Genomic DNA, 25,961 nt, shown 5'->3' on the forward strand with positions numbered 1-25,961 from the left:
CGCTGATATACTGTACATATACTGTTTGTGCCATTTATCTAAATGTGGTTATTTGCAATTTGATGGAATAGTCAAAGAATTTATGAATCTATAGCTATGAACTAATTTTTATGATTTTTGTATATCTAGAACAACATTTCTTAAACCACTTTCTTGACTCAGAGTTAAGAACATTGTAACATATGAATAACAGAAAGCAGAGTTCCACACCTTTACCAAATTATGCAAATTAAGTACTCATTTTTTCAGCTTGTCCGGGAAACAGGATACATTTCCTTTGTAATCCCAGTCCGGGTAAAAACAACAACAGGGAATAGAATTTCAACAAACCAAAACGTGGTGGGATCCACATAACAATAATAATGGTAACACTAATAATAATAATAATGATAATAATAATAATAATAATAATGATATTGACAACAATAATGATAACAAATATCACCAACAGAAGATAAATAAAACTAAATTTAGTGGAAACCACCTTATAATAGCAATGATAACAATAAGAAAAATATCAGCAACAATGATAACAAAAATTATTGGACAGAGATATGCTAGTGAAATGTATGTCGCATCGGGATGAAGAATTCAAAAAGGGGTGCATTTAGAGCATTGGCAGTGGGTGAGCCGGCATGAGCATATGTCATTGGGATCGAAACTGTTGGTAGTAAGGGAGTGTTAGTGAACTAGGGCAGCTTTTTTAAAGGTGTTGATAGAAACGGTAGGGCATAATTTTAGGAGTCTGGTGTTGAGGGGCAAAGCGTTCCAGATGGGTACAATTCTTTGGAAAAAAAGTTTTTAAAAGTAGTGGTAAGCCATTTGTTGGGCTGAAGCTTGTCCTGAGTATTGGATCTTACAGATGTATGTGGGAAGGCTATATAATGCTAGATATCAATGTCGTATTGACCTAAGAAACATTTAAACAAGAAGGACAAGTCTAATACTTCTCCGCGGTAAGATAGGGGTAAGAGAGAGCAGTGAATAAGTTTATCCCTGTAATCGGTTGTATAGTCGTTAAGAATATATTTTGTTGAACGTCCCTGGACTTTCTCGAGGGCAGCGCCCGCGCCCGAGCTTTGTGCAGGCGATAACTTCAAACCGCCGTCAGATATATGAACTATGATGGACCAGCGCAGCGATGGAAGGGATGTTTTAGGATATATTTTGTCCATCAAACAAAAAGTACTGGAACCCTCTGTTGTTCTCCTTTAATTTTAATAAACTAAACCAAACCAAGTACTTAAGGTACACTAGGGGAAGGCCCAAACCTCAGTCGCTTCTTTGCCAACCTAATATCTACCTAGCACTCTAATTGTTTGAATACCGTATCTTTTTCTGATTAAAAACAAAAACTATAAAACTTGGAAGTTCCCGAATGTTCGGCTAAAGTATCATAACAAGAAGCCAGAGAGACCAAAATTTAATCATTTCTAGATCTCATTTAGAACTTACCACATGCCAAATATCAAAACAACCCCGGCCGAGACATTCTTGAGCTTTGTTCGCGGACACCAAATCACACACTAAACCAGGCAAAAACATTATGTATATGAGTATTTTACACCGCAAATTATGTAAATTGATATGTCATTCTTGTGACCAATGACAAGATGCGACCAGTCCTGTTTGCTAAGTTAATGTTTTTCCCGTCTATTTGGACTTGGTATTTAGATATTACTCAAGCAAGCGTGTACAGGCTGGCACAAAGTAATAACAGTTCAACCAACTCTAGTTAAAGATGTATACGGACATACCTCCAGCTTTGTTGTCAGCGCTAGGTGCCCCAGACTCTTCATTTCTGTCGGTATCCTCTTGTGTGTAGGTCGAATCGTGGCGTGTATCTTCATTGACCTCTGGACATACCACCACGTGATCGCCCATGTCAAGATGGGGAGGAGAGGTTTCAGTAGGCACAGCGCGCTGCAACTCAGAGCCCAGCATCGCATTAGCACCGCCATCCACGTCTTCGTACTTTCTGTCCTCTTGTTCGGGCTCTTTTTCTGGTGACTCCTTTGTGTCGCTTGCCTCCATTAATTCACGGCGTCGAGGCGGGGGTAAAGTAGGCACAGCGCGCTGCAACCCTGAGCTCGGTCCGAAGACACTTTCTCCGTGCGGATCCACGTATTCGTACTTTCTGTCCTCTTGGTCGGGCTCCTTTTCTGGCGACTCCTTTGTGTCGCTTACTTTCATTCTCTCAGGATGTCGAGGCGCTGGTAGATTAGGCACAGCGCACTGCAACCCAGAGCACAGCATGGCATTAGCACTGCCATCCACGTCTCCGTACGGCCTGTCCTCTTGTTCGGGCTCTTTTTCCGGCGAGTGCTCCACGTCGCTTGCCTCCGTTCCCCCGTGCACGGCATCGAGGCTGTAAATCGAGCACAGCGCGCTGCGACTCACAGCCCGGTACAAAGATACGTTCCCATTTGGATACACATCTGTGCATTTTCGGTCCATTTTTTCTGTTTCTTTTTCTGGTGACTCCTTTGTGTCGCTTACCTCCATTCCCTCAGGATTTCGAGACGGTGGTAGATTTGGCACAGCGCGCTGCAACTCAGACTTCGGTCCAGTGATACTTTCACCATTTGGATCCACGTCTTTGTGCGGTCTTTCCGACAACTGCGTCGTGTCGCTTTCCTCCATATCTGCGTTTTAGAACAAACAGAACTGCCAAATTATCTGACAGAGTCTGTAATATGGAATAAAGTTAAATATTCATGATACTGAACAGAGTAACAGATGGCCAGAAGGAGCTGGATTGTAAACAGTGACTGCGAGGTGCCAAAGAAAAACAAACTAAGAACAACAGTTCCGTCTTTTTGTAGAGGAAAGCAAAAAAATAAATCTTTTGCATCCATACTGCAGTATATATCATTGTTATCATACTGGCGACCGATGTTTTATTTGATAATATTTAACTATTGTAAGGTCATGAAAATTGATAAGCAATGGCAGCATGAAAATGACACGAGACTAATTTTGAAGAACGTAGGCGTCTGAATGACACCATACAAACGCTTAGCCGACCAATCCTAAATACTCACTCTTACAAAGCAACCGAAATTACTTGATCAATTCTGATCGTATACTTTCCACAGCATCGATCTGTTGCGTGGGTGGAGGGATTTCTTTTAAATGAATATGCATATGCTTTTACATCAGTGTTACAGTTCAGCAGGTTATATCTCTAGAAATTCACACGCTGTAAAATTGTGACATTCTAACGAGATATTCAGACGAGAGGAAATGTTACAAAAATCAACTTGTTGAAATAGTACGTAGACTCAAAGCATGTTACAAACCTACGTAATTGCTCTCTGGCATTACATCTCTAGCAGACGGTGTCACAAGCAAAACACATGTTCAATTGTCTAGTGTTCATCTCGAAAACGAGGTATCAGTTTACTATAACTGTTATCTATTTTTATGCTAAGTATGTGAGAGTAAGGACTATGTAAATTTACATGTGGATAGTCATGCATAATCAAGACATTGTTCTTTTAGTGTTGAAGTGTCCAGCAGGTCTGTTTTCATTTTGGTGACTCTATGAGCCTTGTCGTAGTTGTTCGTGTAGTATCTGGCAGCTTGGTTCTGCACGCGCACCATGTATATGCATGAATCCATACTCTTGCAGCACGGGTCGACGACAGAGGGGCGGTACAAAAAAGAGCGCAGCAGTCATTTGGGGTGTAAACAACTCCTGACAAACAAGTTGGTAGCAATCAAATCAAATCTGTCTTCTAAAGATGAAAGCGTAACGATAACTTGAAATGAATTACCACTTTTTTACCAAAGCACCATCGACGTAAAATAATGTAGCTGTTAATATGTCCTGTTTAACAAGTATCTAAAATCCTTAGTCTCAAATGACATCCTATTTGCGTTATATAACAAATATAGTGTATGAAATGATGTACAGGCGCCCATTCTTTGTCATATGAGGAATATTGCATATTGAAAAAAGTTTTTTTTCAGAATTCAAACCACGCGATGTTTTTAAAACCAATGTTTAGATTTGTCTGGCATGTGTTTGCTAAATGTCACAGTATCGGCGTGCGTATGAAGTTGTTTTTGTGCCTTTATGTAGTCTGGTAAAGCCTTATATGGAATTCTTTTTTTCTGTGACACCAAATCAAAATTCATAACAGCGACTAGTTTGTATTTTACGCGTAGCCATTTTGGACTATTCTGTTTGTCCCATGACGTAAGACTCTTGCAGTCAGCATGGGGGAAAACTAAGGTATTTCTGTTCGTTTTCATTCTTGTATTCCAGGAGGAACACGTATAGAAATTGGGATGGCGGCAAGTGACGCAAAGCTGTCCCTAGAAGAAAACACAAAAGTGGAGGGTGGTGACGCCATGACGTTGAGCTCATCACAGCGACAACATACTGTGCCCGATGAATGCACCTCAGCTCCAAAACGTGGTGACAACACCCGTAATGAGAAGGAAGACGTAACCTTTACCCATGAAAAGGGCATTGAAATAGATCCTAAAATCCACCGCAAGGCTACTAAACACCCGAAGCATGCCCATAAGGACACATCCATCGAAACAGAGACAATTTCTGATCCCTATGACACTGCTCCTAGTACCGACACCTATCCGCAGTCTGCTACTGATGAACCTCAATATCTTCACTTGGGAGACCACGTAGTGGTATATTCGGGACACAAATCAATAGATACGCACGGCTACGAAGAGCATGAAAACGTGAACACACCGGGGCACGACGAAAGTTCTCCCCTCAGTGACTACGAGAAGCCAGAAGATATACACGGACATGAAGAGACTAAAAACGTTTGCATGGGACACGAGAAATTATCCCGTAACTACGAGAAACCTGAAGATGTTCACGGATACGAAGAGCCTAAAAACGTGAGCACAGGACAGGAGAAGACTTCTGTCCCCCATAATCACGAGAAACCGGAAGATGCACACGGACATGAAGAGACTAAAAACGTCAGCACGGGACACGAGAAAGTATCCCGTAACTACGACAAACCTGAAGATGTTCACGGACACGAAGAGCCTAAAAACGTTCGCACGGGACACGAGAAAAATTCTGCCCCCCATAATTACGAGAAACCAGAAGATGTACACGGACACGAAGAGCCTAAAAACGTCAGCACGGGACACGAGAAAGAATCCCGTAACTACGAGAAACCTGAAGATGTTCACGGATACGAAGAACCTAAAAACGTGAGCACGGGACACGGGAAAAATTCTGTCCCCCATAATTACGAGAAACCTGAAAATGTACACGGACACGAAGAGCCTAAAAACGTCAGCACGGGACACGAGAAAAATTCTCCCTCCCATAACTACGAGAAACCAGAAGATGTTCACGGATACCAAGAAGGTTCTTGCGGATACGAAGAACATGAAAACGTGAGCGTGGGTCACAAGGAAAGGTCTTCATCCCATGACTACGACAAGCCAGAGGATGTTCACGTATACAAAGACTCTGAAAACGTGAGCAAGGGACACAGCAAAGATGTTCTCTCCAATGACTATGAGAAGCCAGAAGATGTTCACGGATACGAAGAACCTGAAAACGTGAACACGGGACACGGGGAAGGGTCTCCATCCCGTAACTACAACAAGCCAGAGGATGTTCACGTATACAAAGAGCCTGACGAAGGAAATACGGGGCACAAGGAAGGGTCTTCGTCTCATGACTACGACAAACCAGAGGATGTGCGCGGAGACAATGACCCTGAGGATGGAAGCTTTGCCTACAGGGCTAAAGGTGAGTCTATAGATATATCGTTGAATACGACATTCAACCCTCATCCGTATGTCTTTTGCCAGGTGGACACCAGCGCTACTTTTTGAAATGTTTCCAAGATCGCTAGAGTTTTAGTTTGCTATTCTAGATAGTTGACACCCATAAGATAGTCAGATTCGCCAATGCACACACTGAAGAAAGATCATATTGCGTTTCATGCATTCATTAATTCATATACGTTATGCTGATAATAGACTTATTTGCATATCTATAAAGAGCAAGATGTACAAACTCATTGGTAAAAGATATAGACTTTATATTTGTGACATATGTAAGTTATCTTTAGCCATACTTATCATGCAACTTAGGTGCTTTAAATAGTTACTTATGATGTTGTTTGGCGAGGGTATGAGTGACTCAAGTTTGCTATATTTTGGGCCTTGATATGATAGTCGCACGACCCGAATTCGGACTAGGGGTGCCTTATACTGTCCGATGATCTGCCACCCCCAACCCCCCACATTCATCACCTCAAGATTATCCTTGAAAAAGCATAGAGACGTGCCATAAAGTATATTCTTAACGATTATACAACTGATTACAGGGATAGACTGATTCACTGCTCTCTCTCACCCCCATCTTACCGCAGAAAATTGTTAGATTTGTCATGTTTGTTTTAATGTTTCATAGGTCAATACGTCATTGTTATACAGCACTATATAACCAGCCCATGCACATACATCCTTAAGATCCAACTCTCATGCCAAGCTCCAACCCAAAACATGTCTATAGCTAGCTACCACTACTTTTAAAAACTTTTTTCAAAAGAATTGTGCCCACCTGGAACGCTTTACCCCTCAACACCAGGCTCCTAAAATCATGCCCTACCGTCTCTATCAATACCTTTAAAAAGCTGTCTTATAGTTCACTGTCTACCTCTCCCTTACCACCAACAGATTCGACCCAAACTTCACATGGCTCACCCACTGGCAATGCCCTAACTGCACTCCATTTTTCATTCAGATATTTTATGTCACAATTATGTTTATGAATTATTATCAAATTGCCCTGTCTGTGACCAGTGATATCAGTTATTATCACGTGCGTTGTTATTATTATCATTGTGACCATTATTATTGTTGTAATTGTTGTTTGTTAGCAATGACGTATCATTTGCTGTTACTGTTTACTTAATGTAATTCTTTTTGTGGATTCCACTTAGTCTTGTTCATTATCATTCATCTTCTTCTGTTTTAATTTGGACTTGTATACACAAAGGAAATCTTCTGTTTCCCTCTTTGTCATTTTACATATGTACCTTGCTGTAATGAAACTGAAGAAAGAAGAATAAATTATGCGGTATGCCTAAACACCTCACCCGACCTCATCCGACCTCACCCGACCTTATCCGAGTCTAAAATCCAGTGTATACGGGGCAGGGACATTATTTGACGTTCTGGATACGTTGAATATGCAATTATGAATGCAAAACAAGCAGCAAACTCTAAGTATTTACCAGTTTTTATTAAGTTTCTACGCTCGTTTTCAAGATAGAAGATTTTTGGCCGCCATATTGGATCATGCCACTGTTGGGGTCTACATGGGGAAGTTCTTCATACCTTTTTTATTTTTTTTGTCTGACAGAACGATAAGACGGTGGATACTTATTACCTTTTCATCACAATCCACTCGTAATAACTGTACACAATAACTGTACACAGTAACTGTACACAGTAACTGTACACAAAGTGTTTTTCAGCCTCGAATACACGCACGTAGTGTGTAGTCAATTGCGCAGGCCGTCTTGACCTCCCTTTAAGCTTTACTTATAAAAACTGGTAAATACGTAGAGTTTGCTGCTTGTTTTGCATTCATAATTGCATATCTAACGTATCCAGAACGTCAAATAATGTCCCTGCGCCGTATCCACTGGATTCTAGACTCGGATGAGGTCGTGTGAGGTCGGATGAGGTCGGGTGAGGTGTTTAGGCATACCCTAACTTATGCATAGGCACATGTTTCATTCTTTGGCTGTATCTCTCTAAACGGATTTTTAAAGATTCAGAGACATTGCTTAATGAATTTTCCCTTTTTATATTTAATCTCAGCCCGTGTTATGGCAATGTGGAGAAATGTGAACTCTAGCAAAGTGTTCTGGCTTGTACTTGGTTGTGGACTCCTGGCGACAGCGTCAGTTGTAATACTGGCAATACTGGCACCTCGTCTCGCATCTGTGAGAAAAGTAAGGTTAATTTTTTTTCATCTACAGAGGCCATAAGTAAGTAGCAGATGCTTAATTGCATAACTTTCCATGTACATGACCACATTGCCATTTTTTTATAGGTTATGCCATACTAATTTTACATCCTCTGAGCACCCCAAACTGACGCAAGCGCGCGGTTAAAAAAAGTTGGACAAAAATGTTAAAAGTTGCATTCATTATGAAATTTATTAAAGTGGTTGGGAAGGTTAAAGATATTACCGAACAGAATATATACTAAACAATTAATACTTTATTTTTGCTCTTTCATATTTTTTCATGGATTTTGGAAGACTTTGATCGGGGTTCGAAATACATTTTCAACTTAATTGTTACACATGTACATGGCACCAAATCGTTAAAATCACTTGCACCAAAACGCTTTGCGTGCTCAACAAAACCTGATGCAAACATTGATGCGTGCGCATATGATAAAGTCGGTTTTGCCTTATTCACCTATTTCTAGGATGCACATGATTCAAAGCATAATAATGACAGTCTGATGGCGCCAGGCAATCCATGGTGGACCACAATGTACATGGAAAACAGCTCGGTTGCCATCAATTCGACTCCGTCTTCTTCGCCAGTTGCAAACACCAGTGTTGACGCCGAGGTATCACGGACTCCTCTGTCAAGTGGTAAGCAATGTTGACAAGATCAAGAGCACACCATGGTCCTGTTTGATCATGCATAAGTGTGAACCCTTTAATACCCACCACAAACGCGCACACGAACACACCAAAAGTGCACTGAATAACATTTCCACTTACGTACGAGTACACTATGTTGCATCTTCATGTGAAATGTTGCAAAATCCGAAGTTCTTTTCGTGACTTTATATTATCGAGTGGAATTTTATCATCAAGTGTGTTCTCTATCAGACTAACTAGGCTGGCTTTAGGGAGAACATTTGCCACCTAAAGGTTAGGCCGGAGGAGAAACTTCCCCGGTACTGACTCTCCTGACCAATTTTCCCCTTTTCGTCGAATTGTACGATCTGTACTCCCCCTAAAGGCCTGGCGAAGGCTACCTCGAGAGAACAGTCGAAGGTCTGCAACAATGGCGGGACGTTGGGGATGGGGAGGGTACGGGGGCCCCGTCCGGGTATTTGATAGATTAAGCATGAATGAAAACAGTTTCTGTGAGGAATTAGTTGTTTGTTCTCAAAGTGATTAAGTTGCTATTGAGAAAATTTTTTCTTTCACATTGAGCCTATGGCCGTAATCTTGAACATTTTCTACATGTTATCAACTATTCGAAAAACGTTAAAACGTTGTTGATATGTGTTGGTGGTCTTTCACTCATTGTACTGATGTTGCATACTTATTGTACGATATGTGTAAGTTGGTTTTCATTGGCAGAAATTTCTTTGTTACACCGTCTTCGGAAACAAAACAGCCTGCCCAATGTTACAGCAATACCTCCTTCCTCACACAGGAAGCAAAATCTATGGGTACACCAGCCTGGGTTGTTGGAAGGACACTAGTAAAGACCGCGCCATTCCGACACTCGAGGGGACAGATCCACGCCTAGGTGGCAGGTACCCTGACCGTAAGAGCGCCCTTGAGAAGTGTTTTCAGGTCGCATTCTCTCGTGGTTTTACCGTATTTGCTGTACAAGCTGGCGGGCAGTGTTTCGGGTCTGCTGATGGCCACAACACCTACGACAAGTACGGACCTTCCACAGCCTGTAAGGCTGACTTTGAAGGCGGGACTTATTCAAATGAGGTTTACCAGATTACAGGTAGGTCAGAATCCGGTACAAGTCTGACCGAAAAATCACCAAAATATTTCTGTGTCAAAATAATGTACATGCGTGTATGCCGTTTACGCTTAACTTCAGGCCATGATCATTTTTTGTCTTCAAATTTTGTGATCATTTTTTTTCTTCAAATTTTCTGATCATTTTTTTTCTTCAAATTTTGTGATCAATTTTTTTCTTCAAATTTTGTGATCACTTTTTTTCCGGAGCTTTTCCTTTTTTCGTTCCATTTTGGTGTGTTCAAGTAATGTCATCCATAGCATAAACTGCAGCATAAGATTGGAGCCAAATTCTTAAATTGCGAGGAGGACTACATTCCTCCCGAAGACCTGTCCGTGCACCCCCCTCCCCTTAGCTTACACCACTATCCTCTTTTTGTTGCAGCACAACCATGTCAGAGTGGATGGATCGGCTATAAAGACACCCACTGCTATAAATTCATCCGAAACAAAGTCAGCTGGGGCACAGCGAACAAAAAGTGCAAACAGCTCGGTGCACATCTCGCTTCTGTCACAAGCGCTGAGGAGAACAACTTCATTGCCCGTCTCGTCACCAACGGTGGGTGATGTGTTTCATGCATCAAGGCCATCATTTTATTTTTTCATCTATTGGTTAAAAGAAATACATGTAATGCTCATCTGGAACATCGACATTAAAACATAATGAAGGGAAAGTAATATATACCTATAAGCTGTACACACAAAATTTAATCTAGAGTAAATATGGTCGGGTGCACGTTTTCCCGGGTCCCAAGCCATCTGTTTTCATCTTGCTCTGATGCTAATTCTTTATTCAAAAACGTCTGAAGAAAATAGATAAGGAAATGAATATTTTGCAATCGTGTCGTCTTTAGGTTGAGATATTTTCATCAATATGTGACATTTTCAATTTTTGGATATGTCTTATGTTTTCCTTAACATTAATGCTATATGTAAAAATTTACGAAATTTAATTTTCTTCAGCAAACGTCTGTCTTGATTATGACGGAATGCATTCTCGATGCTTTGCACGACATGGAAATGAATATTATTGACATTAGCATCCAGACGAACAACTACCATTAACTTCAGCTATCACGTGAAACATCAATTTCCGAAAGTGTACAGTGTTGGGTCAGCACACTACGAATTGACAAATTACAATGTTTTAACACTTCCAGCTCCTAAAAGGATTACACGTCGACTCGTCTGGTTTGGACTGAGGCGAGTAGATGGAAAATGGAAGTGGACGGATGGTTCACCACTTTCCTACACCAACTGGGCTCCCGGGGAACCTGGCAAGAATTTCCTCGGAAGAAAGGGGAAATGCGCAAATATGTACCCCAAGGTAATTAATAAATATTCTCGATCTCTTTGATTTATTTTGCCAACCTTAGGCGATGCTGATTTGATTATATGGATGACATCCTCTGACAACCCCAAAACTGATGCGTGCTTGCGAATGAAAGAAAGAGTTTGCAAAAAAAACACTTGCCTTCATTATGAATTCTACATGGTCTGGAACAAAATTAAACACACAGTGCATGGTATACCGAATAGAAAGTCTTTTGTGTTCTTTGAAAACTTCTCCTTTGACTTTAATTTGCAATTAAGTTTGGCCTTCTATTTGTTTCCAAAATATGTTCAAATATGTTCAAATATTTCCATATATATATCTATATATATATATATATATATCTATCTATATATAGATATAGATATAGATATATATAGATATAGATATAGATATATATGACTTACAGCAAGTATTTCCTCAATTTGTAGCTGCTTTTTACGATTTACAGTATGGCCGAACGCCTTTTTTTTTTAAACGGACGAAACTTGATGCGCGCACGGATGTCATCCAGGTAATCACATCAACATGGCCTTAGAAGGATATCAGCTATCATTCTGCTCAAACAAGGGAAAATATTGAGCTACAAGACAGTGTATAGGAAACGGAGAAGTCAGGGCCTCTTCGATGCTTACAACAAATGGCGTTAGATTCTAATAAGCTATCATTCAATATATCAACTATAAGTAACGATGCAATAGAATTACAAATTCTTTTTATCAGCCTTTGGTATATAGACATAGAAAAGAAACTGAACTCCGGTTTATAACGTTCGTTAAGATCTGAAAAATTATTTAATTGTATGAACGTCACTGTGCATATGATGAGAAATGAAATTTATCTTTGTTATCTTTCCTTTGTGTGACATTTTCAACAGGACGGCAAATCTAGGACTACAGGCGCAAGAGGGAAGAAAGGAGAGTGGAACGACCACGACTGCTCCAACGGATTTTCCTTCGTTTGCAAAACTCCAAAATGATACACAATTCTATACGAGTTACCTAAGGGGGAAAATGTTCATGAAAAAAACAGAAAAGTAAGACGGAGATGGACAAAATAAACCGTAGATGTTGTATTTTCGGCTAAAGAAATACCCCACATTGGTACAAAAGACGTGTATAGTACTTATTTACCTACGTTCATGCTCCTATGTCTTGGGGCTTATGATTAAATGTAGCAAGCACTAATAGTCTATTAATATTGGCACTCTTTGTACTTGGCGATGTGAAGACAGGACTTTGGAAAAATTCAAGTAATTTGTATTGATACCTCATCACTCACTAAGACAATATTGTTGTAGACAGGTCCAAGAATAGCCAGATTTTAGGAAAACTAAAATTTTGGACACTTGTAACAACTCATCCACACATTGAAGGGACATAAAGCCAAGTAACGCTAATATTGTCATTAGAAAATAGTTGCTGACAATGTAGTTTCCTTTTGTAATTATATTTCAAGTAACATTTGTGTTAACTACATTACATATCAACATACAAGTTTTAATTGCAGATCGTCACAACAAGTGATCATGAAATGTTGGCAGCAGGGGTAAGTGGTATATTAGTGGACACAAAAGCAGTGCAGAATAAGGAAAACCAGTGTGTTTATGTTTTGAGTTGTTTTTTTAGGCACAGGAAGGATGTAGAATCGGTATTTAAAATCGAGAAAATGTAAAACAAAAGTCTCTGCTTTTTATCATATTTTAACGATTCGTGAAAGTTGACTGTATTTTGAAATACATTGATATATGTCAATTCAAGTTAGGCCATGTTGATTCGATTACAACATTATGAATGACATCCTCTGGGAACCCCAAAACTGATGCGAGTGTGCAAAAATAAAAGGAAGATTGACCTGATGACTAAAGACACAGAGTCTCGTACACCAAACAATAGACAATGTGCATTTTTGTTCTTTCACATCTTTGACGTTCTACGACATTAGTATCGCTTTTTCCATATTTTTTAAAACAATTTTGCAATTTGTTCATTTTGCAGATGTTTTGTACGATGTACGGTATCAACAAAAAACTTTATGGGGGGAAACTGACAAATATTTATGTGAGCGCGCGGATGTAATCCATATGATGAATTCAACATGGCCTGATTAAAAAAAAAATATATGTGTACAGACACAATGACGATTTGGTTGCCTTCATTACACAAGGCTATAGACAGCACAGCTGTGTGATCGATAGGGCGTAAAACAGGTCAAAGCATGTTTACTGCACTTACGTGAACAATAAAATAAAAGAGTTGTTAGAACTCATTCTGTCTATGTTTGGTAGATCTGATTACTTTGCCCTGGACCCAGGGCTGTTTCAAGGACCCATCCCTTCTTTCTGTACCAAAGAGTCGACTCAAAAATGCAAAAATTTAAAGCTGGAGAAGGACATGCCTTTTCCTGGCATAAGAAGGTGCATAAAAGATCCCCGTTTTACTGTTATCAATATCCCACCGATATAATTATAAAGTGTTATAAATTAAAAACTTCTGCAAAGAAACAAAACACCAAGCACGATGGCAAGATTATTTTGGCCAAAGGATAATAAAACTGACAAAATCAGGAGCTCAGATAAAAGGTGCGGCCATCTTGGACTGTTCCATTCATCAAAACATGTGTGGAAACTTACTTCAGAGCTTACTGGATGTCAAAAAATTAAGAATAGAACCAAAATATCTCCTCACACCGCGTGTTTCCTTTCATTTTGCACCTGAGACTACTTTCTTCATGACTTAAAACCTTTACACATCTAATTTCAGGCGTTGTGTACAGCTATATTGTGAGAATGCCCCTACTTTACTTAGTGGTAACTCTGGTTTTCATTTTGATTTTTGTTTTGATTTTATTGGGATTGCGACGATTAGTTATTTTGTACACCATGTATAGTCTAGGCATTGTTCTTCAGTCTTCAAGTGACATTCACTGAAGGTCTGTTTTCATTTTCACACTAGCACCCTTGTCGTAGTTGTCCGTGCAGACTCTGCCAGTTTATTTGTACTGCGCCCTCTCTACTTTATCCTTGTAGATGTTTTTCTTAGCATATGGGTCCCATACTCACTAGACGGTACAAAAAAGAGCGCAGTACCTGTCAGTCATTCGGGATCTTAACAACTCGTGAGAAACGGTCGGTAGCAATCAAATCAAAACCATCTGCAAGAGATGAAAGCAAAACGTTTTCTTCATATAAAGTCTTCATTTTTGAAAAGGCACCATCGCCATAGAAATCAGCTTTTCAATATTTTCTGTTTAACGAGTCTCTTAAGAATCTTTTGCCTCAGATGACATCCTTTTCTGGTTATATATAAAAAATAGTATATAAAATGATGTAAAGTCGGCCATGTATTGTTATCAGAAGAATATAGCATCGTACATTGAAATGCATGTTATACTTATAAAATTTCACAAGGACAAGGAATCAGGAAGTCAATGAATATTGATTACCAATAGACAGCTGACAAGTGGCTTTTGTTGTTTCTTTAACTTGATGGCCAAATGACGACTATGATATACGTGCATGTTAATTTCTAGGTGTTTGATTACCAAACGACTATCTTACTTGTAAAGTTGTACTTTTTATTTGTCATGGTGGCACCGGGGATCAGCCTGGCTGTCTTGGATTGCTACTACATTACCTTGTTCGCAATGCTGTTAAGTGAATCTAATAAATAGAGTATTGACTGCACAGAGTGATAAGACTGTTTCATGATGGGAAAATTGGACAGGACCATCTCAAAAGAAGTTACTGCGATATTTCTGTGCCTCTCAGTATGGGTAACAATCAACGAGTTACATCAAAGGTATGAGACAGCACATCTCTGGCTACGTTCTGATAGCATAGATGAAAGGCTGAAACATGCAATCAGCCACATGCATATTGAAAAAGATTCTAAGATCCTGAAGCTCTTTTCAGAATTCAATCCACGCGACTTGTTTTAGACAATGTCCAAATTTGTCTGGCACGTGTTTACTAAATGTCACAGTATCGGTGTGGGTGTGAAGGTGTTATTGTGCTTTTAAGTAGTATGGTAAGGCCACCATGGAAGATCCGCGTTTTCCTGTTATCATTATTTCCCCGATGCAAAGTTTTTGAAAAAGCTACTGCAAAGGGGCAAAACACCAAACAGTGTGTCATGCCTTTAGTCTAAGTCTTCAAGTGACATTCAATGCAGGTTATCTCTTGAAAGTTCATCTGTGTTGGTAGAAGTCATTCTGAATCAAAGTTGAACTGTAATTGCCAACACAAAAATTGGACTTTTTCGACTGATCAGCTCCAGTCTTTGTCAAGGAATGATCAATCCTATCTGCATAACGTGACGATATGGAAGTAATGGATTGCTCATTCCTTGACAAAGACTGGAGATGATCTGTCGAAAAAGTCAAATTTTTGTGTTGATAATTACAGTCCAACTTTGAGTCAGAACACTGCGGGTTATGTTTTCATTTGGTCACACTATCACCCTTCTCGTAGTTGTTCGTGCAGAATCTGGCAGTTCGGTTCTGCACCCTCTCCAGTTTATCCTTGTATTTCTTTGTATATGGGTCCCATACTTTTCCAGTACGAGGTCGAGGACAGACGAGACTGTACAAAAAAGAGCGCAGCCCCTCATCTGGGATCTTAACAACTCGTGACAAACAAGTCGGTAGCAATCAAATCAAAACCGTCTGCAAGAGATGAACGCAAAACGTTAGCTTCATATAATTTCTTCATTTTTAAAAAGGCACCATCGCTATAAAACAATTTGCTTCTCAATATTTTCTGTTGAACAAACCTATCAAGAATCATTTTCCTCAATTGGCATCCGTTATAAAATAACAATAGTGTACGAAATGATGTACAGTCACTCCTTTTTTTTTTTATTGTTATCCGAAAAGCATCGTACATTAAAATGCGTATAATTCTTATAATATTTCCCAAGGACAAGGATCAGAAAGTCAATAGATATTGATCACCACTCACGTCGAACTTTTGTTGCTTCTTTAAATCGATGCCAAATAACGACTGTAATATAGTGCATATTATTTTCTAGGTATTTAATTGCCTAAAGATTTTCCGCCATTGTCAGACAGATACAGGTCAGTGTAGCAACACACATGTTACTAATAAGATAAAGATGAGGGTCCCTCCATGAATAATTTCATCAGGCTGGTAAATGACTGGGACACAAGGTTATTTATTCACAACCATGGAGTAACATAACGGCCTACGTTTCGATTTAAATTACTGCCCCTATTGTGCATCAATTAAATTCAAAACCTTTACTTCTACAAAGTTGGTTTTCTTCTACAAAGTTAGTTTTCTTCTTTGCTGACTACTTTTGTGTCCACTATTGGCTTCTTCTTAGTGAAATGTACAGGTTTGAAAACGAGATGAGCTCATTTTTCAGGCACACCTACCTTAGTTTAATTTTGAGGAAAATGTCTCAATTAATGATTGCCAAAAATGACGGCTGTTGCGACTACTTTTTTCTTCAACAAGATTCATAGTTTTTGGCTACATCGTTTAAGTATAAGAGGACTTACGTATACACATCTAGAAACTGTGAAGCTTTATAATACCAGGTCAAGTATAGAACGTATTTGTTTTGTCCATCAATGATACAATAAGTGAAAATGATAATAAAACTATGATATAAACATGCAAGGGTGGCCGAAAGCTTGTTATGTTGTCCACCCAAGAAACTAAGATTACGGCATACATAATGGAAATAAATATTATATAAAATGAAAATATAAATTCAAAGAATGAAATTAAACATAAGTGCAATTAAACATAGACATACAAATTAACACAAAAGTTTTTAACAACTAATAATACAAAATGAGGGAACACCAAAATTCCAAACAACATGCGAGGTCACAATGCAAGGGACATTTAGGTAACCAATATTGATGTACGTTAACGTAGCCTCAAACAGCGATAATGCCATCACTGTGAAATATCGTATTACTCATAGTGTACTACAAATGACGGCAAACAATCCTTCCCTTTTCCTTCAGAAAACCAGAAAAACTTTTAAAACGTCAAAACGACAAGTTCTTGTTTTACATGCGGCTAATCTGAATGTCTCGACCGTCTTACTCAAACGGTAACATGTTACTAAATTATGATTTCTTCCAAGCCATCAACCAATACTAATGTTGTGGTGCATCTTTCGTAAAACGTACTAGTAATAGGTGTATTAAAATGAAAAAAAAATGATGTCCCGTGTAATTGGCTTCATATCAAGTCGTAAAGACTGGCGACTTACTGTCGTAGTTTCAATGAGAACGAGACAAATATTCAAGAGTCTCTGCTACCAACATTTTACTAATTGCAAGGAGCTTCAATGAAAACATGTATGCTGGTATGATGACATAAGGTAATACCATTGACAGCAACTGTTTTTAAAATGATCGTCTCAGTGTCGCTTGGCTTTACGGCCCCTTAATTAGAGTCATGTACCCAAAAATGGGAACATGAAAGTAAGTACATAGACATCTCTTGGACCAAGGTGCTATAATTGTTTTCTGAAAGCACAACAACTACTCTTCAGTTGGTCCAACACTGTTTTCCTTTTCTGTTTCTTCGATCAAAAGGTGTTCTTCCTTGGGTAACTGGACACCAATAGAATCTTATATCATTATCGAGATTTGCAAACGAAGGAATTGGTGTTTGAGCATTTCTCGTCGTTCCACTGTCCTTTCATCCCTCTTGCCTTTGTAACCCAATATCCGCTGTACTGTTGAAAATGTCACACAAATGAAAGATTACGCTGATGAAGTTCATTTCTCTTTCATACAAATGATTCATTGTGCAAATATTATTATAACCATTTGAAGAAACATGCATAAGCAGGCAAACAGGTCAAAACAGAGCTAGATTCTGTATTTTTTAAAGATGATAAGCGGACGTTGTGCATCCTCGGCGCTTGCATTCGCTTCCTTTACTGAGAATTTACAGTAGCTTGGAGTCCAGCCTTGTTAGCTTCGGTCCGCTCTCAACGTCGCTACCTCTCCAACAAGTGTGTGCAGCTACATGTAACAAGCTTTGCTCACATATAAGTTTTTATTTGCAAATGTAGGAAACAGGCATGAAGCGATTGCCCAATGTCAATATACTGTTCTCTAATGTTGCCAACGAAATTTATCAGTGCCCTGTACTGGATGACTATAATTGAGCAAATAGTAGCTGTACATTTAGCTTGATTTTTCAAACGAAAACAGTCCATCCTCTATGTAAAATATGCATTATGTTATAAACTTGTTTCATCTACCACGTCAATAATTCATATATTAAACTAACAAAACTACTTTTGTACCGATTTCATTCTACTGTGAATTGTAGCTTAGAATCTAGCGTCATTTGTCGTAAGCATCGTAGACATTCTGAAACCTTCCATCTATCTACACAGTGTTGTAACTCAATAATGGCCATTGATGAAAAATAATTATACACTTGTCTATCAAATCAAGGAATTGAAGAGAACGGGGACATATATTACCTTGGAGTACACATTAGCACAGCCTGCAGTCCTTCCGATGAAGTTCTTGCCAGGTTCCCCGGGAGCCCAGTTGGTGTAGGAAAGTGGTGAACCATCCGTCCACTTCCATTTTCCATGTTGACGTTTCAGTCCAAACCAGACGGCATGTCGTAGTAGCCCTTTAGGGGCTGGAATCAACAAAAAAATATGCATTGTAATTTATCAGTCCCTTGAAGTAAACATGAACAAAATATCAATCTATCTTAGGAGTCACTCTCGAAGTGACTGTAACAAAACAAGGAGCACTTAAGGATATGTGGTGATGAGTATTCTGTTTGGTGCATCTACGTGCGTATCCATACATTGTACTCAGTAACAGAACTTGCCAAGCCACATGTCTTCAGCTTGGTAGGATTTCCAAATTACGGTTATCATTTGAAATAAGACGGTTCGGTCGATTGGTTGCCAACGAGCAATCAATGTGATTTCAAAGTCACACAGAGTATCGAGCGTGCACGTGTACGTCTATTCACTCTAAACAATATTGTGTGTTGAGCGTATACAGTACATACTTTTTCCTCAGATGATCATATTCCAGGTGAGCATTCTTTCTTTAGCTTCGAGAACCAATAGATTAAAAAGAATCTAAGTATCATAATTGCGGTCTTGCTGTAAGAAACCTACCCTTTGAGATGAGACGTGCAATAAACTTGTTCTCGCCGGTACTTGTGACAGAGGCGAGATTTGCACCATGTTTTTTGCACTTTCCGTTTGCCTTGTACCAGTCGACTCGGTCTTTGAAGAACCTGTAGCAATGGTTTTCATATCCTTTCCACCAACCCTGGCATGGTCGGTCTGTAAAAACGGTACTATTTTAATCTAGCGTGGAGGATGCTTCAACAGTACTTGGTGGCAACGAGTTCCACTCAACGACAGTTCTTGGGAGGGCCATGAGTGTTCGTAGGTACTGTATTTGAATGTAGTATATATATAGTAGGGTAAGGCACGTCGCAAGCAGGAAGTTAAGCCAAACTGTTCCAGAAACGTTCGAGTTCTCATTTTCTGTCTTCTATTTCCTGCTAATGTTATATGCATGCCTGTAAATCATGAGTTCCGGTGCGAACAGACAACAAAATGAACCATCGGAACTCAAGCTCGTGCACGGAACTAACTATAGTCTCAATCTTTTTATCATTTAAATCATATCTCCAAGCAGCATTTGAAGTCAAATGCGTCTATGTTAACATTGATTAGTTGTTTACTTATCTGCCTCTATAGGTCACAAAAGAAATCAAATATCAGAAAGAAATTAAGTAGAAACAAATTTTAGTTTCACAACCAAGCCATCTTTGTTCACAGCGTCCATGTTGATATTGTACATCAGTTGTTACAACGGCTGTTTTTCCTATTACAGATCTGTAAAGGTGATATATAGCTCACCTGCCATTGGCAGAAATGTGACGGTTGTTGTTAGTAGGGTCTTCTCGTTGTAATTGGTATTCCTAAACTGTTCCGATGAGGAAGAAGGTGAAGTGGAATAGACAGAGGCTGAGATGTTGTTCTTGTAGACTACCTTCCACCCTGATGGAGTGGTTGACTCGTTTAGTTTCGCCGCGATGGCCATGCCATTTGATATCCTTGAGTCATGTGTCACCTAAAAATTGTACATAACTTTAAAAGCTGCCGCAAACAGAGAGGAAGATATCATGGTATGAATCATGAACTGTTAACATGGGCATCTAGATTTTTCAATCGGAGAATTCTGGTGCCATCATGAGAATTTCATAGACAAACACTAAATGTAGGCTTCAAGTATTATGTATGACAGCAAAGATAAAACAGCCTTTATCTAGCACGGAGAAGAACAGGTTAATATTTTAATGGAGCGCATCCCGCTGTCCGCCGGTACCTCCCCCGCCCCCCTCCCACTTTCTCCCCGTAGTGGATATCGGAGTAGCATGCCAGGAGCCTGACCGAGCTTGGCACGGCATCTACCCGCCGGAGAGCGCTCGGCTGCGGCCGGTTTGAAGTGGGCGTTTGTCCTTGGGCGGCGTCCTTGGTGCTGAAATGGGGGTCCCTAATCCCTGCTTCAGTTTCCTGGGATTTTCGGACACACTCTAACGTTGAATCCCTTATCTAACAACACTAAACAACTTTTGATTTTGTGTGGTACATGTAGTTCGCTTTGTTCTTCAGTTGTGAAATCATGTTAAGTACCCTGAAATACAAAATACTAATGCAACGTTTTTAGTTTAGTCCCTCTTATTATATATCCTTTGGGTGGAGAATCTGGGATTTGGCTTAAACAAATCAGCTGTTGTATCTGTACTATTTTTCTTTCATGTTGTGCAAGTGTCTGTGTGGACATCAGTTGCACAACGTGAGTTTGTTGCTACTTTGTCTTGTCTACGCATTTTGTTTGGGTTCTGAATAGATAAATGACATGAAAAATACTTTGCCTACCTTCCCTCCATATACGAGACGAGGTACCAGGATTGCAGTGGTGACAACTGCCGCTATCACCAACAGTCCCAAACCAAGTGCAAGCCAGCAAACTTTACTGGATTTCAGCTTCTTCCACATTCCCATGGAATTGTCTAAGATTTAATAATTATTTAAAAAGCGGTTGATGTATCCATTGGCATTGCTCTCTTTCTCAGTTACAGTTCTCAGTTCATATGTTTGTAAGTCTCGTCATAAAAAGCAGTGCCCATTTATTGACCCAAAAATTCCAACCTAAGTCATAACATGTCCAGCTGGTGTCCTAGTATGTAGGTCGAAATCATTAAGAAAAACACATTGTAAGGGAAACTTCAAGTTTTCCTCATTGATCATCTAGATTAGGTCTTGGTATGTACAAAATGCATCTCATAATACTAATACCATCAACAATGAAAATCCACCGAACCGTGCTTGAGTTATCCTCTTCAAATTTTCCAACAAAAATGCCAATTGCAGTTCCAAACAAGACGCTAGGAGGACCAAAGTTACACCACTTCCTCCCTGTTCCAGGAGTCTACTATCGACCATAACACATTCAGAAAATTACATCTCTAACTTCGGAGTTCCACAGCAGTACCGTGGGGGTGACTAAGAGTCCCATTATGGAAGAGGACCTTCGTTTTCCCGACCCCTACCTACAAAATACCATGACGACCAAACCAATGCCTCTTGAGTTATGCTGCTAACAAATAAACAGGCATGCACATAAGACCCTGTGCAGTACCATACGATGCCTCCACGAAGCCCATTCTCGACCTTGACCCTCGTGTCCCTGATACTTACCCACCCACCAAAATCATAAACATCTATTAACATCATCTTGAGTTATGCTGTCTACACTCCATAGACAACCAGAAAATATAACCTTCTGGCGACGGCAAGTATACTGCAATATTATCTATCAATACAAATAAACTTTAATAACCTTGTCGTAAGGCACCAGGTGCATACATCATGTTGTCAACAAGGCCAAGGTTTGAAGCAGAGACCGTGGCAAGGCCAGGAGTGTTGCAGTTTGCAGTTTGGGTGGCGGAGTCGTCTGTCCCTGCATCAACTGGTTGCTGCCGTTGGTTGTTGATGATGCCATCTCTGTCGACATAGCGGATGCCACTAGTGTCAGGGTCGTCCTGACTGTCAGGTGAAGCAACAGGTCCGCCTTCGGTTTTTCTCCCTTTAGCAGAAAGAGATGAAGGATTTGATACTTGGGGGATGGACCATAATCATTTTTGTTTATGGCGTGGTGGACTCCCAACCACTCCCCGACCACTACTGATTTACTCCCAACCACAAGCCAACTATCCCTTCAAACTAACAAACACACACACACACACACACACACTCACTCTCTCTATCTCTTTCTTTCTCTCTCTCTCTCTTTATCTATCTACCTTTCCAGCGCTAACAATTACATATCCTACTTAGTGGCAGTAATAACAGCTAGCCCTTTAGAAAGAGCTATTCATGCTAACTCAGTCAGGGACAGTTTCAAGGGCCAGCCACAAATTAACCCTCAAACACCCGAACGGAGTCATTTTTTTACCCCAGGCGTCGTGTGCCATTTGAACATTTTTGATCGGAGAAGAATTTGCCAGTAAACATCATCTTAACCTCTCAACAACTTTTGTGTCATCATGACGTAATGTAATGTCATTGTGACAAATTTTTATGCGATTCTGTCCGCCATCTCGGATTTTGACCAATGACGTCATCAAATTAACATAGATTATGAATATCAAATCAAGAAAGTTACATTGGATTACATAAGATGATAAAATAAATGTGGTGTACCAACAAAGGCAGCCTTGAAACGTCATTGTTTGAACCGAAATAAGCAGATTTTGTAAAATATTCCTGTCAAAAAACCGTTGCCATGGCAACACAAAAACCGATGAACTTATTTTATTAATTTGTAATCTTTGTTAAGGACGTTTTGTAAAAAGTAACCAAGTTTGGTGGCTCTAACGTAAGCCGTTCATGAGTTACGCAACATGAAATTTTGACCTGGGCCTCCAAATCCCCTCCCGGTCTAAATAGGACTTCAAATAGTTCAAAACGTGGTCCTTCTGATCTTTTTGCATAGATTATGATAATGAGTTGGAATTATTCACACCGAAACATGCCAAAACATTTCCCTTACATTGATGAAGCAATGTACGGATAATGAGTAGCGAAAAAAATGAAAAGGGAGATTTTACTGAAGAAAACATTATGGGGTCAGTTTTGACCCCGTTCGGTCATTTTAGTCGCAAACAAAGTTCGGGTGTTTGAGGGTTAAAAAGAAATCTAATCATGACGATCATTTCACTATTACATCATTTGGGTATGATGATACCAATAGTACAGAGTAACCTGAGTTGTACTGTTTCAAAGTACCTAGACAGATTTAAGTATATGCCTCTGTCAATTCTTGACAAAGAAATCCGCTTCCAGTACTAGTGAATTCTGAAGCAGCTGTCAGCGTATAGAGTGGTACACAGTGGTATAAAGAACCCCTAGCCTTATGTTTAATGACAAAATTCAATTTCTAAGTTGCTCACTTAGCTAGCTTTTCCTTATTACTGATTAATAAAATTATGTTCAACGTACTTTATATTCATATGAAAATATTCGTCTCCATCTGAGAAACCTGCCTCTCAAATCTGGCATTTCCTTCATTTTTGACAAAAATGCCCCTGCACTTCCAGCAAAGCTGTTAGGAGGCACGAACCTCTGTCACTATTTTGTCAACCTAAGATCTATCTACCACTCCAATTCAAAGACCGTATCATCTCCATATTCAGAAGAAGAAAAAATCCAGAAATTACCGAACGTTTCACTTAAGTACCATAACAAGCCGCCAGAGAGCCACATGCCAATCATTTTGAGACCTCAGTAAGAACTTATCATATTCCAAATATCATCATAAACCGCCGAAGCACTCTACTATTTACAGACACCAAATCACACACCATACGAGGCAAAAAAATTACCTCCTGGTGAAGGTAATAAAAGAAAATTGAATGAAGAAGTCTACCTGGACCTAGTATTTAATTAAGATATGAGTCAAGCAAGCGTGTGCAGGCTGGCACAACAAAAATACTAATGATTCAAGATGATGAAAAGGTTCAACCAACACTAGTTTAAGTTGTAAATGGACATACCTCCAACTTCGTTGTTAACGTTAGGTGTCTCAGGCTCTTCATTTCTGTCGATATCCTCTTGTGTGTAGGACGTATCGTGAAATGTATCTTGATTCAACTCTGGACACACCACGTGATCGCCCATGTCGAGATGGGGATGAGAGGTTTCACTGGGCACAGCGCACTGCAACCCACGGCCTAGCATGACATTAGCATCGCCATCCACGTCTTCGTACATTCTGTGCTCTTGTTCGGGCTCTTTTTCCGGCAACTGCTTTGTTTCGCTTACCTCCACTCCCTCGTGACGTCGAGGCGGTGGTAGATTAGGCACAGCGCGCTGCAACCCTGAGCTCGGTCCAGTGATACTTTCTCCGTGCGGATCGATGTCTTCGTACATTCTGTCCTCTTGGTCGGGCTCCTTTTCCGGCGACTGCTTTACGTCGCTTACCCCTATTCCCTCATGACTTCGATGCTTTGGTAGATTAGGCACAACGCCCTGCAACCCAGAGCTCGGTCCAGTGATACTTTCTCCGTGCGGATCCACGTCTTCGTACATTCTGTCCTCTTGGTCGGGCTCTTTTTCTGGCGACTCCTTTGTGTAGCTTACCTCCATTTCTTCATGGTATCGAGGTGGTGGTAGATTAGGCCCAGCGCTCTGCAACTCAGACTTCGGTCCAGTGATATTTTTATCACTCGGATCCACGGTTTTCGTTAAGCCTTTCCGAAAACTGCTTCGTGTCGCTTTCCTCCCTCTGCGTTTTAGACCAAACAGATCTACCAAATATCTTACAGAGTCTGGAATGTGTGTCTCAGACTCTGGCCACTCTTCTTTTAAGTTCAATACGACTCGTTCCTTCTTATAGAGAAAAGCAAAAACTGACCATCATTTCGCACCCATGCTGCAGTAAACAACATCATTTATTATAAAACAAGACACCAGACTAATTTTGAAGCACGTAGGCGTATGAATGACCGTACAAACGTTAGCCGTCCAATACTAAGTACTCAGGCATACAAAACAAAAGTCCGCAGACCACAAGCCTCCGAGAAGTAATTATGGTGTTTGCGGTGTGGGCTTAGCCACTTATGGGTTTTTTTTTCACTGAGATGGGCCGTCATTGTTTTCCACGTTACCCTATCGATATCAGGAACAACAATTTTATTAAAACCTGTTTTTATTTATGTCCAGGTTGTGTTTTTTTTTTTACCACTAGGCAGTATTAAACAAAGTCAGTAACCCGGAGCCTGCAGATATATGACGCAATAGTTCACCATAAGACTACAAGTCCTTTAAACGTGGATCGACCACGTAGCCTTCCTTACGAATAGCTAACGGGTCTCACGGCTACCGACTCCCGCGTTGAGTTTAGTTCGGGTTAAAATGATTCGGGGTCCCGGTCGGGCCCAAAAAAGCCCGGCAGTCGCAGGGTGTCCTACGGGGCCACGTTGGGGTCAGGCACGAAAGTGCAAAAACAAACAGCCCGCCAACTACCCGGCGGGGCCCCTTTTACTATTCTCCAAGCAGAGGTTTCGGTCGAGTGGGGTAGGAGTGTCCGGGATTTTTAACGTTTCTCTTCCGTTAAAAATCCCGGACACTCCTGCCCCACTCGACCGAAACCTCTGCTTGGAGAATACCTTTTACAAATTGGAACCGCAGCATTACACGAATTCCATGGGGGGGGGGCGACATTCAGAAATACTTTGAATTTTCTGCAGCGTAAATCTTCAAATGTCATATGTGGAACATATTTTCATCTGTCTACTATAAATCTCGAAAACAATTTACTAAAAAT

General features: G+C 40.1%; 1 protein-coding gene across 1 annotated transcript in view; it reads right to left on the bottom strand.

Moving 5' to 3' along the window:
* Positions 1-260: 260 nt before the first annotated feature.
* The window catches only part of LOC136422819 (venom protein 302-like), a 152,856-nt gene continuing 127,155 nt past the window's right edge, over positions 261-25,961 (bottom strand). The window contains exon 4 of the mRNA XM_066410709.1: positions 261-358. The gene's annotated coding sequence lies outside the window, so the exon portion shown is untranslated. The remainder of the gene's footprint in view (positions 359-25,961) is intronic.

This window comes from Branchiostoma lanceolatum, chromosome 17 (genome assembly GCF_035083965.1).
Source record: "Branchiostoma lanceolatum isolate klBraLanc5 chromosome 17, klBraLanc5.hap2, whole genome shotgun sequence".
NCBI classification, from domain to species: domain Eukaryota; kingdom Metazoa; phylum Chordata; class Leptocardii; order Amphioxiformes; family Branchiostomatidae; genus Branchiostoma; species Branchiostoma lanceolatum.